We start from the raw sequence: 15,450 nt of genomic DNA, 5'->3' as shown, positions 1-15,450 counted from the left end.
GGAGAAGCTAACTTCAGGAGTGGTCCCAGGTGAACAGGGTACAGAGCTTTGTGGAACTGCATCTTTGCAAGGAGTCTTAAATAATTCTAGAGATTCTGTGAGCACAGTTTTGTGGCCTATTTAATACTACTGGGTTTCTGTGAATTATAGCTTCTTCTTCTTTTTTTTTCTTTATGGTGCCAATTTTAAATAGTTTTATTTAAGACATTGCATTTTCCACTTACAATACAGTGTTTATAACGTGCAATGTTATTTCCTTCCCCTGTGCATGTTCCATATTCAAGTATTGGGAATGCCCAGTAACTTACTATAGCAGCTTAACTTTTTGAAACTGCCACAGAATTTGCTACAAATTTAGGTCCTTCAAATGTTTTAAATGTGTGGAACAATGCTACACCTATACTTGGGTTGGCTTAATCAACCTCTTCAATAGTGGGTCCTGAGGAAGCACCACCAGAGGGAGGAGCTCCACCACCAGGGAATCCCCCAGGCATTCCTCCCGGCATGCCTCCTGCACTCTGGTACAGCTTGGTGATGATGGGGTTGCAAAAGCTTCTGTGTATATTTGTTTATAATTGATATAGTGTAAATTTTAAAGCTGTGATTGATAAAAATTCAAGATATCAGGGTTGCCAAAAAATAAATTCAAGTCGGTCAATATGAGTATTCAAGTCCTAGAAATGTGTGTCATAGGGTCAAATTGAAGGTGAACTTGATTGTGGATAATATTAATTTACTAACTGAATACACATTAATTTGAAGAGGGAAGTGATTTGTTTTTGTAAGACCAGCCAAGCGGGCACGAAAGAACCAGCGGGTAGGCTGAAGAGGGAAGTGATTTGTTTTTGTAAGACCAGCCAAGCGGGCACGAAAGAACCAGCGGGTAGGCAAGTGTAGGAGCAAAACTGCAAGTTTATTTTGGTAACCTAAGGTGTGGGGGAGAAGTCTGTCAGCCTCCGGCAAAGAAGGCCGGCAGAGTCCCTCCCGTGAAGCTCTTGGATGGAGTTCCCACAGACCGGACATCCCCACATCCGGACAGGAGTGGGGCTGTGAGATGGCCGGTGGGACCCTGGCCGACAGCGGCTTTTCTAGGAGTCGGAGGGCAATAGGCGGGGCACGGGCGTGTGGGGGGGGGGGGGGGGGCGTTCCACAGGTGCGACCAGGTAAATCTTGGTCTCTTCGGATTGACGTCACCTGGCGCATGCCCAGTTGATCTGCACCTTCCCGGCGCTGGCTGCATTTTCGGGCGCCCGGGAAGAGTTGGTGGTGAAGAAGAACCCGGAAGTGCACCGTCTTGCCTCCTTCGTCCAAACAGGAAGGTATAATTTTTATTTTTGTAATCACAAGTATGAATTCTGATGGCTTTCATATTATAGGATCAACAAATAGACAGGCTTTCCATCCAGATTCTAAGTCCAAGAGGACTTAGGACAACCTGTCTACATTATTCAATATTATATCACAATAAACTAACCCAGTTTATGACACGTAGTTGAAGCCCAGTAAGATGCGAAACTTGAAAGAAAGAAGAGAAGGCAGGAAGGAAGATAGCCTTTTCACTAATTTACAGAAAGCATAATTGAAAATGTGTTCTTAACCGTTGGTTCTATAATGTAATTATCCTGTAAATTAATGGCCCTCAAATTTTTATTGTGAATATGTTCAGAAATTTCAGTCTGTTTTAGAAAGGATTTATTCACAAAATTGCTTCTTCATTCTAAACTTTCCCTGTTATATTTTATAAAAAAGCACTTTGTCACAAGCATCTGTATGCATCTAAAATTTCCATAGGGACAATGTACAAAAATATTTTAGTTAAACACAACGTTTTCTCTCTTTTTGATTGTGAAAATTTAACTTCTACTATTATAAAATGGAGATAAATATGAATCATATTTAAAGCTTCTAAGACAATGAATAAAACAGATTCCACTTAATTAAATTTGGATCTAGGCTCTAAGAAAATTCTGGTTGAGAGTCTCAAAACCAAGTTTGAGTTATTCCATATTCCAGTCAACATTCTCTTTCCTATCTCATTCATTCAACTATTTAAAAATGTTACCGCATGTCCCAGATCCTCATCCAAGGTTTGTTTGGGGTTTTTACACAAATAGTTTTTGTCTTCTAAGATAGAGGCTCTTTTCTATGGTTGAAGACATGTCAGCAACTAGAGACTAAGCGGGCTCTTTGGGTCCATTTTGTATTCATGAACCCCTTCAAGCCTGTTGAGAAAAAGTCATCTTGTGATCCTAGCATGACTAATTTATTATGGGTTGTGGTCACAACACTAGGGGCAAAAAAAAAAAAAAAAAAAAAAATTCAAAATTCTTAGCTTTAGATGTTTTCGCTTTATGCTGTGCCACCATTGGAGATTTTTCTAAAAGTTAATGAGAACAGGACTTGTTTTACACAAGGTTTTCTTGTGAATATGCAGTGGGTGGAGGGATTTGAAGGTTAATGAACGAACAGAGTTCAGTCACGATGCTTATCCTTGTTTCCAGGCATTTTAGCTGAGTTATTTATACATAGATGAATTAGATATCCTGTTATTTTGAATAAGTGTCTATTTTTAATTAGGCAAGGTACATAAGCATTTTAATTAGATATCTAAATACATCATTTAAAAATTTTCCCCTCAGAAAATAAAAAAAATTCATTCCTTCTTTATTAAATATAGGGGTAGTAAAATCTTATGAATAGATTTTCAGCTCAAGAGATTGGAATCTTTTTGATATAATATATGCACAGATTATTTCCTCTTAAATTTATCTACGCTAATGAAGTGTATGAAAGTAATAAAGTTAAACCACAACTTGTTAAGTGTGCTGCAGTTCTCCAACATGACCAAGGAAAAAAACTTCTACATCTACATTACTGCTGGTGCTCTGAATTAGAGCTTAGTTTGTTCATTTGCGTTAATTCAATGTAAAGAATATAAGTGTGTGTGTGTGTGTGCCTGTGTTTATATGAGATGAAATGAGCAACAGTATCCTGCTCTACCACTGGATTACTTTAAATGGAGAAAATTGCAAATATTTTTGCACCAACCTAATAGGTACAAAAATTATTGCGGTTTTTTCTTATTACTTTCAATGGCAAAAACCGCAATGACTTTTGTACCAATCTAATATTAAACGAGGGCATACAAGTAAGAGAAAAGATCTTTAACCATCAAATTGGAAAATAGATCTTGCGCTTTTCAAAACATCTTTAGCATATCAAAATCTCTGGGTTTTCTACATATTTTAATTGCAATCAACCAACTAAAATGTATTGTGTTATTGCTCATAATGCTTAGTTTTCTTAAATAGAAGTTAAACTCTGACTGAAATTACGGCCATGGCCTTCTAAATGGGAGTGGTGATGGGTGCTAAGGAAGCATCACTATGAAGCTCAGCTCTTCCACTCATTAGCTGTGGGGCCCGAGACACGTTACTTAACTTGTTAAAAACTTATTTTACTTATCCATGAAATGGATATTGGTTTCCACTTTGTGTGTGTTTTTGAGAGTTGTGAAGAATTTAAAGGGGGATTTGCTATCAAGTGAGTACTTATTAAGGGTTAGTTATTATCATTCTATCATTTTTGCTCTTCAACCATTATTCCCTTTGTCTTTTTTCTGTTTTTTTCTTATTTCTATTAGCTCAGCCTTTAACCTAGACTGGCTTTACTATTGTATCTTACTCATACTTAGTTTACAAAAGCCCCATTTTACTATTTTAATACTAGTCAATGGGAATCAACTTGAGTCATCTGAGACTGTCTACTAAATTCCTTTATTATGTATGGAGTACAGCACATCTTTAATGATTTTTTATCATAAATTTTAAAAAGTTTAATTTCAAGATTTATTGGTTAATGCAAGCAATTTTAGATATAGGTTTTTGTAGGAACCTCTAGGGAAGACAAAATTTCATGCCTACCATCTTAGGGTTTTCAACTTGACCTGAGAAGTAAATTGACTTAAACTGATTAACAGGAGTAAAGCATGTAAAATTATTTAATGTAAGTTTTACATGACATGAGAGTCTCCAGAAGGAAATGAAGACTCAAATAAGTCCCAAAATCTAAATGCTTTTATACTAGTTTCAACAAAGAGAGGCAATTGTGAAATAGTGTCTAGTCTATGTAGAGAGGCTAAAGAAAAGTAAGAATTACTTTAACAGATTGTTAGTATAGAATTCTCTCAGTTTTAACTTTACTTTCTTTCTTTTTTTTTTTTTTAACTTTACTTTCTTGATGATAAAAATATTACATTCCTTCTGGTATGGAGAAGTCATCTTTTATACGGAGTATTTATCACCTGCTTTCAGGAAGAAAAAGAGGAGGGTCAAGAGCTCTCTTCTCGAAACTTGTGATTTTTTAAAGTGCATACTGCTCAAAATAATCCTTACGTCAAAATAGCATATGTTGTGGTAGTGTATTCTACCACCTTGCAGATCTAATCAAACTATCTATCTACCTGTTATCTATCTATCTATCTATCCATCCATCTATCTATTTATTATACTTTAAGTTCTGGGGTACATGTGCAGAACGTGCAGGTTTGTTACATAAGTATACACAGGTCATAGGGGTTTGCTGCACCCATTAACCCACCATCTACATTAGGTATTTCTCCAAATGCTATCCTTCCCCTAGTCCCCCACTCCCTGAGAGACCCCACTGTGTGATGCTCCAAACCATCTATATTTTTATTCATTCTTTCAGAAATTTTATTGAATGGGTCCTAAAAATCAAATGTGTTTTCATGAGGGAATATTTTTCACATTGTCTTTGTGTAACTGTGTCTTTTGTATGATCTTATTGTTGAAATAACTTTCAAATAACTGTGTAATTTCTGATAAGAAGCAAAAGTGACCATAAAAACTAGCTGAAACCTAAGTAAATTATAACAAATGTCAGACTCTTGGCTGGGCGTGGTGGCTTACACCTGTAATCCCAGCACTTTGGGAGGCCGAGGTGGGTGGATCACAAGGTCAGAGGTTAAAGACCAGCCTGGACAATAGGGTGAAACCCCATCTCTGCTAAAAAAGAAAAAAAATAAAAAGAAAGAAAGAAAAATAGCTGGACGTGGTGGTGGGCACCTGTAATCCCAGAGCTACTCTGGAGGCTGAGGCAGGGAATTGCTTGAACCAGGAGACGGAGGTTGCAGTGAGCCAAGATCGCGCCACTGCACTCCAGCCTGGGTGACAGAGCAAGACTCCATCTCAAAAAAAAAAAAAAAAAAAGAAAAAAGTAAAAAGTCAGACTCTTTAAGTATCTTCTCTCTGATGTATGGCTAAAGTTTCCGTGTATATCAGAAATGGAGAGGGATGTGATTTGGAGAAGCCTAATACTCTCTGGATACTGTCTGGGAACAAACATCATGTATTTTGTGGCACTATTTTTAGAAGACATCCTTTATCTCCTCAGGGTCTAGTTCAAAGAACATCTCCCCTGTGAAACCATTCTGGATGGTGCAAAATTATTTGTTTCTTCATCTAAATCCTGATAGAATCGTCTCTCTCTATTAAAAAAATACTTATCACATTGCATCTTAGTGATTGTTTCAATGCATGTATTTACCTTACTAGATTGTTTCCAACAGGTAAGAGATTATATATTTTTCACCTGTCCTAAGAGGGCACCCAGCCTAGAAACCCTCTGTGAATATTTATTTAATTGACCTGTTACCGTCATTAAGTTAGATGTCTGGCTACTCTTAAAAATCAATATGCAACCTACAGTCAGAGGGAAAATTTTTGTGTGCCCGTTCTGGAAAATGTTGCCAAGAGTAAGAATTCATCCAGGACTACATAGATTGGCATGAGTTAGGGATTTAAGAAACATTCATCTAGGATGAAATTGTAAGCATATTGTATTTACATATCTTCATTCTTCCTAATTTTTGCCTCCTTAAATAGTCTAATATATTATGCATGTAAACAGAGGTATTTAGTTCAAATTCCTAAATTGAGTTGTTTTCATTTTTTCTTGTAGCTGCTGAATGTGTATTTATTAATAACACAAGAGAAGAGTTCCCAAAATGTACTCTGGTCACTTACCTGAGCTGCTTGCTCAGGGTAAACCATAGGTTGCTGAATTTTTTTGGTAGACCCTTGGGCTGCAAATAAACCAAACTTATCAGATTTTAAAAACTTTTAAAAATGTTTTATGGGATTATTCCCAAGAGTGAACAAGGCTTCCTTAGTAACAGAGGCGACTGAATTCAATCAGAGTGGTCTTTTACTACACAGAATCAACATAATATCAAATTAAACCATTTTATATCCTCCCCTGATGCCTCTGAAAATTTAGTTCCCCAAATCTTATTTTCTCAAGGAACTAATGATCTTCTGCAAAGTGAAATGCCTGATTTTATTCTACTGGGAGAAAAAAAAAAAAAAAAAAAAAACCTGAAATATATAGTTAGCCGAACGTAAATAATTGATGATGACTTTTTTTTTTTTTTTTTTTTGCAAGGGTGTATCAATTTACCAGGCACTAGCTACATTTCTATAGGATCCTGTGACTAGGTCTTACTGCTGTGTAGATAGACAGCAGAATGTTTATGATGAGAAATATCACTTTCGTGCTCCATGTTATAAAACCATCCATTTGTGTCTGCTCCTCTCCCTTTATTCTGCCATATATATGTATATATGGATATACATGTCTCATGTAAAATACTAAAACATCCTTATCTCTACTGGTTCAGCTAATTTTCTAAGATACAGCAGCAGTCACAAATATCATAAGGAGATATTTTTAGACTCAGATGTTGAATCAAGCCAGATATTTCATGTTATGCATGCAGTATGTCCACGGGGAGCTGAAAAGCGTAGTTTTGGTGTTTTCTGGAGTCCCTTAAAATGAAATAAATTTAAAGTAGTCTGCAAGATCAGTAGAGACATCTTTTTATTCATTACTGTGTATATGTGAACTCCCAGTTGGCATAAAGAAATATCATGCATGCCCTGTAATGGCTCTCTTATATTAAGGAATTTAAGGACTGATTGCATATTACAGAGAAAGAGCCAATACTAAGAGGCAATAGCAAAGCACTTTATTTTGGAGTAACTTGGGTAATAGGAATAAAGATCTGAAGCTGTGTTAAATAGCTAGATGAAGAAATAAGGAAACCATCATTCATGGGAAGAAAATAATACTTTTGTAGTATAGAAAAGTTGATAATTCATTTGCTTGTTATTTCTCATGATTATTTGAAGCTTTCTATTTCTATTTAGTGTATTTTCTTATTCATTAATTCATTAAGTATATATAGTGTTTTACCATGTCCCAGATATCATGCTAGATGCAGACAATACAAAAGTGTAATTCTTGCACTTGTAGAGTTAGCAGTTATTAAAATGTGTGTGCCAATGTTTGTGTGTGTGAGTGTTTATGTACTTGTAGTAGTGATAAGAGATTCAAGAAGAAAAACAAAAATACAAGGTACTTTCAAATAGTTAAAACAACAACAGCAACAACAAAAACATCTAGTCTGGTCCAAGGAGAAAGAATTCCTTGAAGGAGTGACAGTTAGTGTGAGATTAGAGGACTGCTATGGTTCGAAGTTGTCTCCAAAAAAGCATATGTTGGAAACTTAATCCCCAATGCACCCATTTTCGGAGATGGGGCCTAATGGGAGGTGTTTAGGTCATGAGGGCTCCACCCTTTTGAATGGATTAATGACAACTATGAAAGTACTTGAAGCTGTGAATTTGGTATCTTGCTCTCTTATGCTTCTACCAGGGGATGGATGAGGCAACAAGAAGGCCCGTGCCAGATGCTGGCATCTTGATATTGGATTTCCTATACTCTGGAACTATGAGAAATAAATTTCTTTTCTTTCTAAATTACCCAGTCTGTGATACTCTGTTATAGTAACACAAAATGGTTTAAGACAAAGACTGAATGAGAACTGATCAGGTAATGGTGGGAGAGAGAAAAGCAGTGTAGGGGTAGAGATAATATACTAGACTGGAATCTTGAAGAAAGAAGGAAATTCAAGAAGAAAGAAGGAAATTCAACTAAAAATCAAGTTGAAGGCATTGTATCTGGACCATAGTAGCAGCAGGTGGCAAGTTTGAGATAAGTTGGGAGCATTAAATATTAACGTACTATGATGCCATCTTAATATGAGAAAGAGACAAAAGAAACAACAGATGTATATGGTTTTAGTATGTACTCTGCTTTTTCTGGAGTCGACCTCACACATACTAATTACTATCATAAATTACTGAGTGTTTTATAAAACCTTTGCTGAAATTCCTCAGAATAATTGAACACTTCAAATCCTGTGTTGCCTTGATAATTGGTATATATTTTTCTGCACATATTCATTTGTTCAACCTGTTTGTCAAAATACCAATACATTCTGGAGACTATGCTAGATGTTGCTATAAAGGGATAGAAGGGTACATATAACAGGCTTCTTGCTTTCAGGAAGGTCATCTCTCACTGTTTTGTAATTTTTTAAGTACACTTTTGTTTGTTTGATTGCTTGTTTGTTTTTGAGATGGAGTCTCTCTGTGTCGCTCAGGCTAGAGTACAGTGGTGAGCAATCTCAGCTCACTGCAACCGCCGCCTCTCGGGTTCAAATGATTCTCCTGTCTCAGCCTCCCACATAGCTGGAATTACAGGCGCCTACCATCATGCCTGGCTAATTTTTGTATTTTTAGTAGAGACTGGGTTTCCCCATGTTGGTCAGGTTGGTCTAGAACTTCTGACCTCAGGTGATCCGCCCACCTCGGCCTCCCAAAGTGCTGGGATTACAGGCATGAGTCACCGCACCCGACCTTAAATACACTTTTTATTTTAGACTATTTCTAGGTTTACAGACAAATTGAGAAGATGGTACAGAGAGTTCCTTTGTATCCCATACCCATTTCCCCCATTATTACCATCTTTTATTAATTAGTATGATGTATTTGTCATGATTAATTAAATAATATAGATACACTGCTAAATCAGCTATGTAGATACATTACTACATTTATTTATTTAGAACCTGGGGTTCTGATGTCTAAGGGCAGGAGAAGAAGTTCATCCCAGTTCCAGAAGAGAGAGAAAAGAGAGTGAATTCACCTTTTGCACTAGTCAATCCTCTAGAAGGACAGAACTAATAGGATAGATGCATATGTGAAAGGAAGTTTATTAAGGAGAATTGACTCACATGATCACAAGGTGAAGTCCCACGATAGGATGTCTGCAAGTTGAGAAAGGAAGCCAGTGTTGGTTCAGGTAAAGTCCCCAAACCTCGAAAGTAAGGAAGTAGAGAGTTCAGCCTTCAGTCTGTTGCCGAAGGTCAGAGAGCCCCTGGCAAACAACTGGTGTAAGTCCAAGCGTCCAAAAGCTGAAGAATTTGGAGTTTGATATTCCAGGGCAGGAAGCATCCAGCACAGGAGAAAGGTGAAGGCTGGAAGACTCAGCAAGTCTGCACTCCCATATTCTCCTGCCTGCTTTATTCTAGCCATGCTGGCAGCTGATTAGATGGTGCACACACAGATTGAGGGTGAGTCTGCCTCTCGCAGTCCACTGGCTCAAATGTTAATCTCCTCTGCAACACAGACACACCCAAGAATAGTACTTTGCATCCTTTAATCCAATCAAGTTGACATTCAATGTTAACCATTACACCTTTCCTCTGCCTTTTTGTTCTGCCTGGGCCCCCAGTTGATTGGATGATGCCTGTCCACATTGAGGGTAGATCTTCCTCACCTAGTCCACCAAATCACATACCAATATTCTCTGGAAACACACCCAAAAATAAATCTTTGCCAGCTATCGAAGTATCCTTTAATCCAGCCATGTGGACACCTAAAATTAACCCTCACAATTGCTATTAATTAAAATCCATACTTTATTCAGATGTTCTAAATGTTTAGCCTAATGTCGTTTTTCTGTTCCAGGATACCAGGCTTCTTTAGTCACAGTGTCTTCTTAGGGTCTTTTAGCAGTGAAAATATCGTGGACATGCCTTGTTTTTAATTATCCTGAAACTGTGAGGTCATCTGGTCAGGTCTTTTGTAGAATGCCCATCGATTGTTACTTGCCTGATGTTTTTCTCATGATTAGACTGGAGTTATGTGTTTTCAAAGGAATACCACAGAGGGGAAGTTCCATTTTCATCCTGTTCTCTCAGGAATGCATACCATCAGCAGGCTCCACCTTGGACGTTGACCCTACTCACCTGGCTAATGCAATGTTTATCAGGTTTCTCTGTTGCAAAGTTACTCTTTTTCTTCCTTTCTATATTGCACTTTTTGGAGGCAGGTATTGAGCACGGATTTTTTTTTTTTTTTTTTTTTTTTGAGATAGAGTCTGACACTGCTGCCCAGGCTGGAGTGCAGTGGTGCAATCTCGGCTCAATGCAAACTCCACCTCCCGGGTTCAAGATATTCTTCTGCCTCGGCCTCCCGAGTAGCTGGGACTACAGGTGTGCACCAGCACTCCCGGCTGATTTTTGTATTTTTAGTAGAGACGGGGTTTTACCATGTTGGCAAGGCTGGTCTCGAACTCATGACCTCATGATCCGCCCAACTTGGCCTCCCAAAGTGTTGGGATTACAGGTGTGAGCCACTGCGCCTGGCCCAAGCACAGTTTACAATTAAGGAAAGAGTGATTGTGCCCTACCATTTTGAGTAGAGTATGTAAATTATTTGGGATTCATCTGCATGAGAGATGGTTCCTTTCTTATTGATTTATGTATTTATTTATTCAATTATTTATTTATATAAATATGGGTTCATGGATATTTATTTCATACTTTGGGTTATAATTCAATATTATTTTGATCATTTCGTTGCTTAAATTATTATAGCTTTGTCCATTGGTAGCTCTTTTACTGGGTCCTCGCTTCACTTACTCCTACACTCTCATTTGAAATTCCATTTTTTTTCCCTCCATGATCACTTTGGCCAAGTCTCACTGCTCTTCCATTCCTTATTATACCACTTCTGAGATGACTACACTATTAAGACCGAGCAACTGATTCCTTTCTTCTTCTTCTTCTTCATTTTTTTTTTTTTTTTTTTTTTGAGACAGTCTCACTTTGTTGCCCAGGCTGGAAAGCAGTGACAGAATCTCGACTCACTGCAACCTCCTGCAACCTCCGCCTCCCAGGTTCAAACGATTCTCATGCCTTAACCGCCTGAGCAGCTGGGACTACAGCCACACTCCACCTTGCCTGGATAATTTTTTGTATTTTTAGTAGAGGTGGAGTTTCACCATGTTGGCCAGGCTGGCCTCAAACTCCTTACCTCATGTGATACACCCACACTCAGCCTCCCAAAGTGCTGGGATTACAGGTATGAGCCACGGCAGCCGGCCTTCTTCTAACAAAGAGCTGTCTTTGTTACTTTCTTCTAACAAAGAGCTAGAACACCTGAAGCCTCCAGGTGAGCCAGCACTCAATTCACTAGGCTTCTGACCTGATTAGAAATGATTTCCTTGTAAATTTCCCCATTCTTTGTCCTTTTGAGAAACACTTATGAGTTCTTACATTTCTAATCAACCTCTATATTAAAAACTCCATGTCTTTCCTCTGGACTTTTGAAGTATTCTACTTTTAACTCTGTGGCATTTCCCAGAGAGAATTTATATTCCCCTCTAGATTTAGCTACTTAGGTTAGGAACCAAACATCATTTTAACATTGCCTTTTTCAAAATAGCATTCTTGAAAATATCATAACACTTCTGTCAATCTCTCTGATTATTAAAGACTAAATGCTCATGGGGTATGTCAGGAATGCAGCTTTGTTTTTAGTTTTCTAATTGATAAACTATCTAATTACAAATATTTTTATTGTATATATTTTCTCTTATGAAACCTATTCAGCTTTTAATTTTGATGTGAATTTTTTTCTTAGCTCACCCAGGATTGGAATTTAATAAAATACATTCTTTCAACTCTGTTTATGGAGCAAGAGATTGTTTTGATTTTTTATAGTAGACATTCCCTGAAGAGCCAAAAAAGTTCAGGAACTGTATATAAACAGGTTCATAATCTTTAGACTTGTAAAAATTACCCAGTTTATCTACTGCCCCAAGAAACTTCATGGTCTTGATATTTGCAACCCAGCGTTGGTTGGAGAATGTGCTTTGTTCCCCAGGGCTGTTTTGGACTGGAATGCGCCTTTTAATCCCAGAAATATTTGGATATCAATGAGAGCCACTGTACGATCAGTCACAGGTTTTCAAACCATTTACTTAAGGTCTTCTCTGCTTTGGATACATCCATTCACTTGATGAGAACTGTCAATCCAAAGGTAGCTGTTTGCATAAATTAGAACATTTTTGTTGCAAACAGTAAACATCAGCATGTGCTAGATTAAGCCACAAAAGAGAATTTGTCCCAAGGACACAGATGTGCTTTTTGGAACTCAAGGAAAGGCAGGTATTGCAAAAGGAAATTGGGAGCCTTACAGAATTTGGAAATCTCTCTCTATCCTTTCCCCTTCCCCAGTTATGCCCCATCCCCACCCCTCTCTTTTCTTTGTGTCTTCCTGGGCATCTGCTTCCTTGTCTCCCTGCAGACCAGCTTTCCCTACTATCCAGTTCATATGGAGCCATGTGGCTCATTACGTGCTTTAACATGCCGCTAGCTCAAGAAACTAACCCCAGCTGAGACTGGAACCTCTTATTTTTAATTCTAAATTCCAAAGAAAGGAACTTGAAGTAGTTCAGCTTGAACCATCTGCCAAGGCCTTAGATACCCATTTGATTACTGGGGACAAATTCAAGAGGTCAGAGCTTGATCAGAACAGAGAAGCCATTCTAGGTATTTGGAGTTGCAAGTAAAGACTCTTATGCCATTAGAAGATGAAGAAATGAAGGTTAGAAAGGGCCTTTTCACAACAGATGTAATAAAAGCAGCTGAAACGTCCCGTCATTAATATCTTCCTTTTCTCCCACAGCAGTTAAGTAGTGCCGATTGACTAATACACTGGCAATGATTCCGAACCTTGAGTAATTATGTTATGTTCTTTATTGTTACATATAAGTGATGTTGCCACAATTGCTGAAAAAGTCAGATGTGGAACTTTTAGAAGGCACAGGTCTGCTTACCACTTAAAGAATCACTGTTTACTAATATGTCATTGATTTCGGTTATGGATTCAGTTTCAAAAGATATTATACACACAGATATATGTGTGGAAAGAAAGAATGGAAGAAAAAGTGAATAAAAACACCACGGAAGAATTAAGTTGGTAATATGAAGCATGGGCTAGATTTCCTGGTTTCGTTTTGTGATTTGATGTTAGTTGGTAAACCTGTGATTATATACTACCCACAGTGAAGGCGGATCCCATGTATCCAATGAAGTTTTTCAGGTGAAAATTAGATATATGTATGTGTCTTTATTATGCTACTGTGAATTACTTACAGATCACTTTCAAACATTGTGTAATACATGTATTTATAAATTCAAATTAGTATACTAAATTCGTATTTATTTTAAACAAAAGTAGCTATTGTAATACTTTAAAAATATACACACACCCACAACCATACCCCCACACACACCCAAACACTCATCCACCCATACATATACACCCCACACCCACACATCCCCCCACACAGTTCCGCCACCACACACACCCCCCCACCCCCTCCACCACCCACACACAGATCCAATATTGATATGAATGGTACCAGCAGATTTCTGATTTTGGATTTTTTTGGATTGTGGAATATTTGCATTGTATATTTACTATTTAAGCACCACAAATCCAAAACCTGACATCTGAAATACTCCAATGAGCATTTCCCCTGAGTTTCCTGTGAGTGCTCAAACAGCTTCAGATTTCAGAACATTTCAGATTTCGTATTTTGGGATTTGGGATGCTAAACCTCTCTCTCTCTTTCTGTGTGTACATGTGTGTACAGTTTCACTTCATTCTTACTGTTTTACTTTTATTTTCCTGATGAGTAAGAAGCAATTTATAATGAATTACTGTCACTCCAGTAAAAAGCTGTAGACCAACAGTTTTAATTCAGATTTTCTAATACACATGACAAATTCTAGCTTAAACCATTTTTTTTCTTTTAGCACCACACATAGAACACCTAGTTAACACACACATACACAGATAACCATTTTGCTTCATATCAAAGGAATAAATTCTCATATAATTATCAAATAAGACATCACTCTTCAATTAATTATAGTGAAGTTGCATTATAGTTGCCTTTTACTTACAATAATTAAATTATGAAATAATACTCCTTCCCCACACACATGCATACACAGGAGGGTCAAAAAACACGTTTTAATTGGTGCAGCTTACTTTATTCAATACTCCACTCAATAAAAAGTTCCAGAACTAGCATGAAACTAGAATATAGAGTTACTTTTCCATTACTTGGCTTTAGTTCCTACATATGTCCCACAGTGTGAACTGATCACCATATTCAGTGGTTTCTAGTACAGTCGTACATCACATAACTACATTTCGTATACGACAGTGGTCCCATAAAATTTTATAAGAGCTGAAGAACACATTACACACATGTTTGTGGTGATACTGGTATAAATAAACCTACTATGCTGCCAGTCTTTTTTTTTTTTTTTTTTTTTTTTGAGACGGAGTGTCGCTCTGTCGCTCTGTCACCTAGGCTGGAGTGCAATGGTGCGATCTTGGCTCACTGCAACCTGCATCTCCTGGGTTCAAGCAATTCTCCTGCCTCAGCCTCCCAAGTAGCTGAGATTACAGGCAGCAGCCATCATACCTGGCTAATTTTTGTATTTTTGCAGGGATGGGGTTTCACCATGTTGGCCAGGCTGGTCTTGAACTCCTGACCTCAGGTGATCTGCCTGCCTTGGCCTCCCAAAATGCTGGGATTACAGGCATGAGCCACCACGCCCAGTCAATGCTGCCAGTCTTTTAAAAGTATCATTCATACAATTATAGGTAGTACATAACACTTGATAATGATAATAAACAACTATCCAACATTATTGGTTCACGTATTTACTATACTATACTTTTTTAGAGTGTACCCCTTTTACTTATTAAAAAAATAAGTTAACTGTAAAACAGCCTCAGGCAGGTCCTTCAGGAAGCATTGCAGAAGTAAGTGTTGTTATCTTAGGAGATGACAACTCCATGAGTGTTACTGCCCATGAAGACCTTTCAGTGGGACAAGATGTGGAAGTGGAAGATAGTGATACTTAGGATCCTGACCCTGTGTGGGCCTAGGTTTTAGCAAAAACTTAGATGTTTTTGGGTCCTAATTTTTAGTAAAAAATTTACGAAGTAAAAAATAAATTTAAAAATTTAAATATAGAAAAATCTTATAGAATAAGGATATGAAGAAGGAAAATTGTTTTTGTACAACTGCATAATGTGTTTGTGTTTTAAGCTAAGTGTTATTTTTTGTTTGTTTCTGTTCCCAGCGCTGGCTTTCACTTTCTTTTTCTTTTCTTTTCTTTTCTTTTCTTTTCTTTTCTTTTCTTTTCTT

The 15,450-nt window shown here is 37.5% G+C and overlaps 1 long non-coding RNA gene across 1 annotated transcript in view; it reads left to right on the top strand.

The window, feature by feature from the left end:
- Positions 1 to 1,175: 1,175 nt before the first annotated feature.
- The window catches only part of LOC111549820, a 36,175-nt gene continuing 21,900 nt past the window's right edge, over positions 1,176 to 15,450 (top strand). Inside the window, exon 1 of the long non-coding RNA XR_002733835.1 lies at positions 1,176 to 1,319. This is a non-coding gene — a long non-coding RNA (uncharacterized LOC111549820). The remainder of the gene's footprint in view (positions 1,320 to 15,450) is intronic.

The sequence above is a fragment of the Piliocolobus tephrosceles genome, chromosome 3, assembly GCF_002776525.5.
Source record: "Piliocolobus tephrosceles isolate RC106 chromosome 3, ASM277652v3, whole genome shotgun sequence".
NCBI classification, from domain to species: domain Eukaryota; kingdom Metazoa; phylum Chordata; class Mammalia; order Primates; family Cercopithecidae; genus Piliocolobus; species Piliocolobus tephrosceles.
The sequence above is the reverse complement of the archived record's forward strand: the minus strand, read 5'-3'. Positions and strand labels throughout refer to the sequence as shown.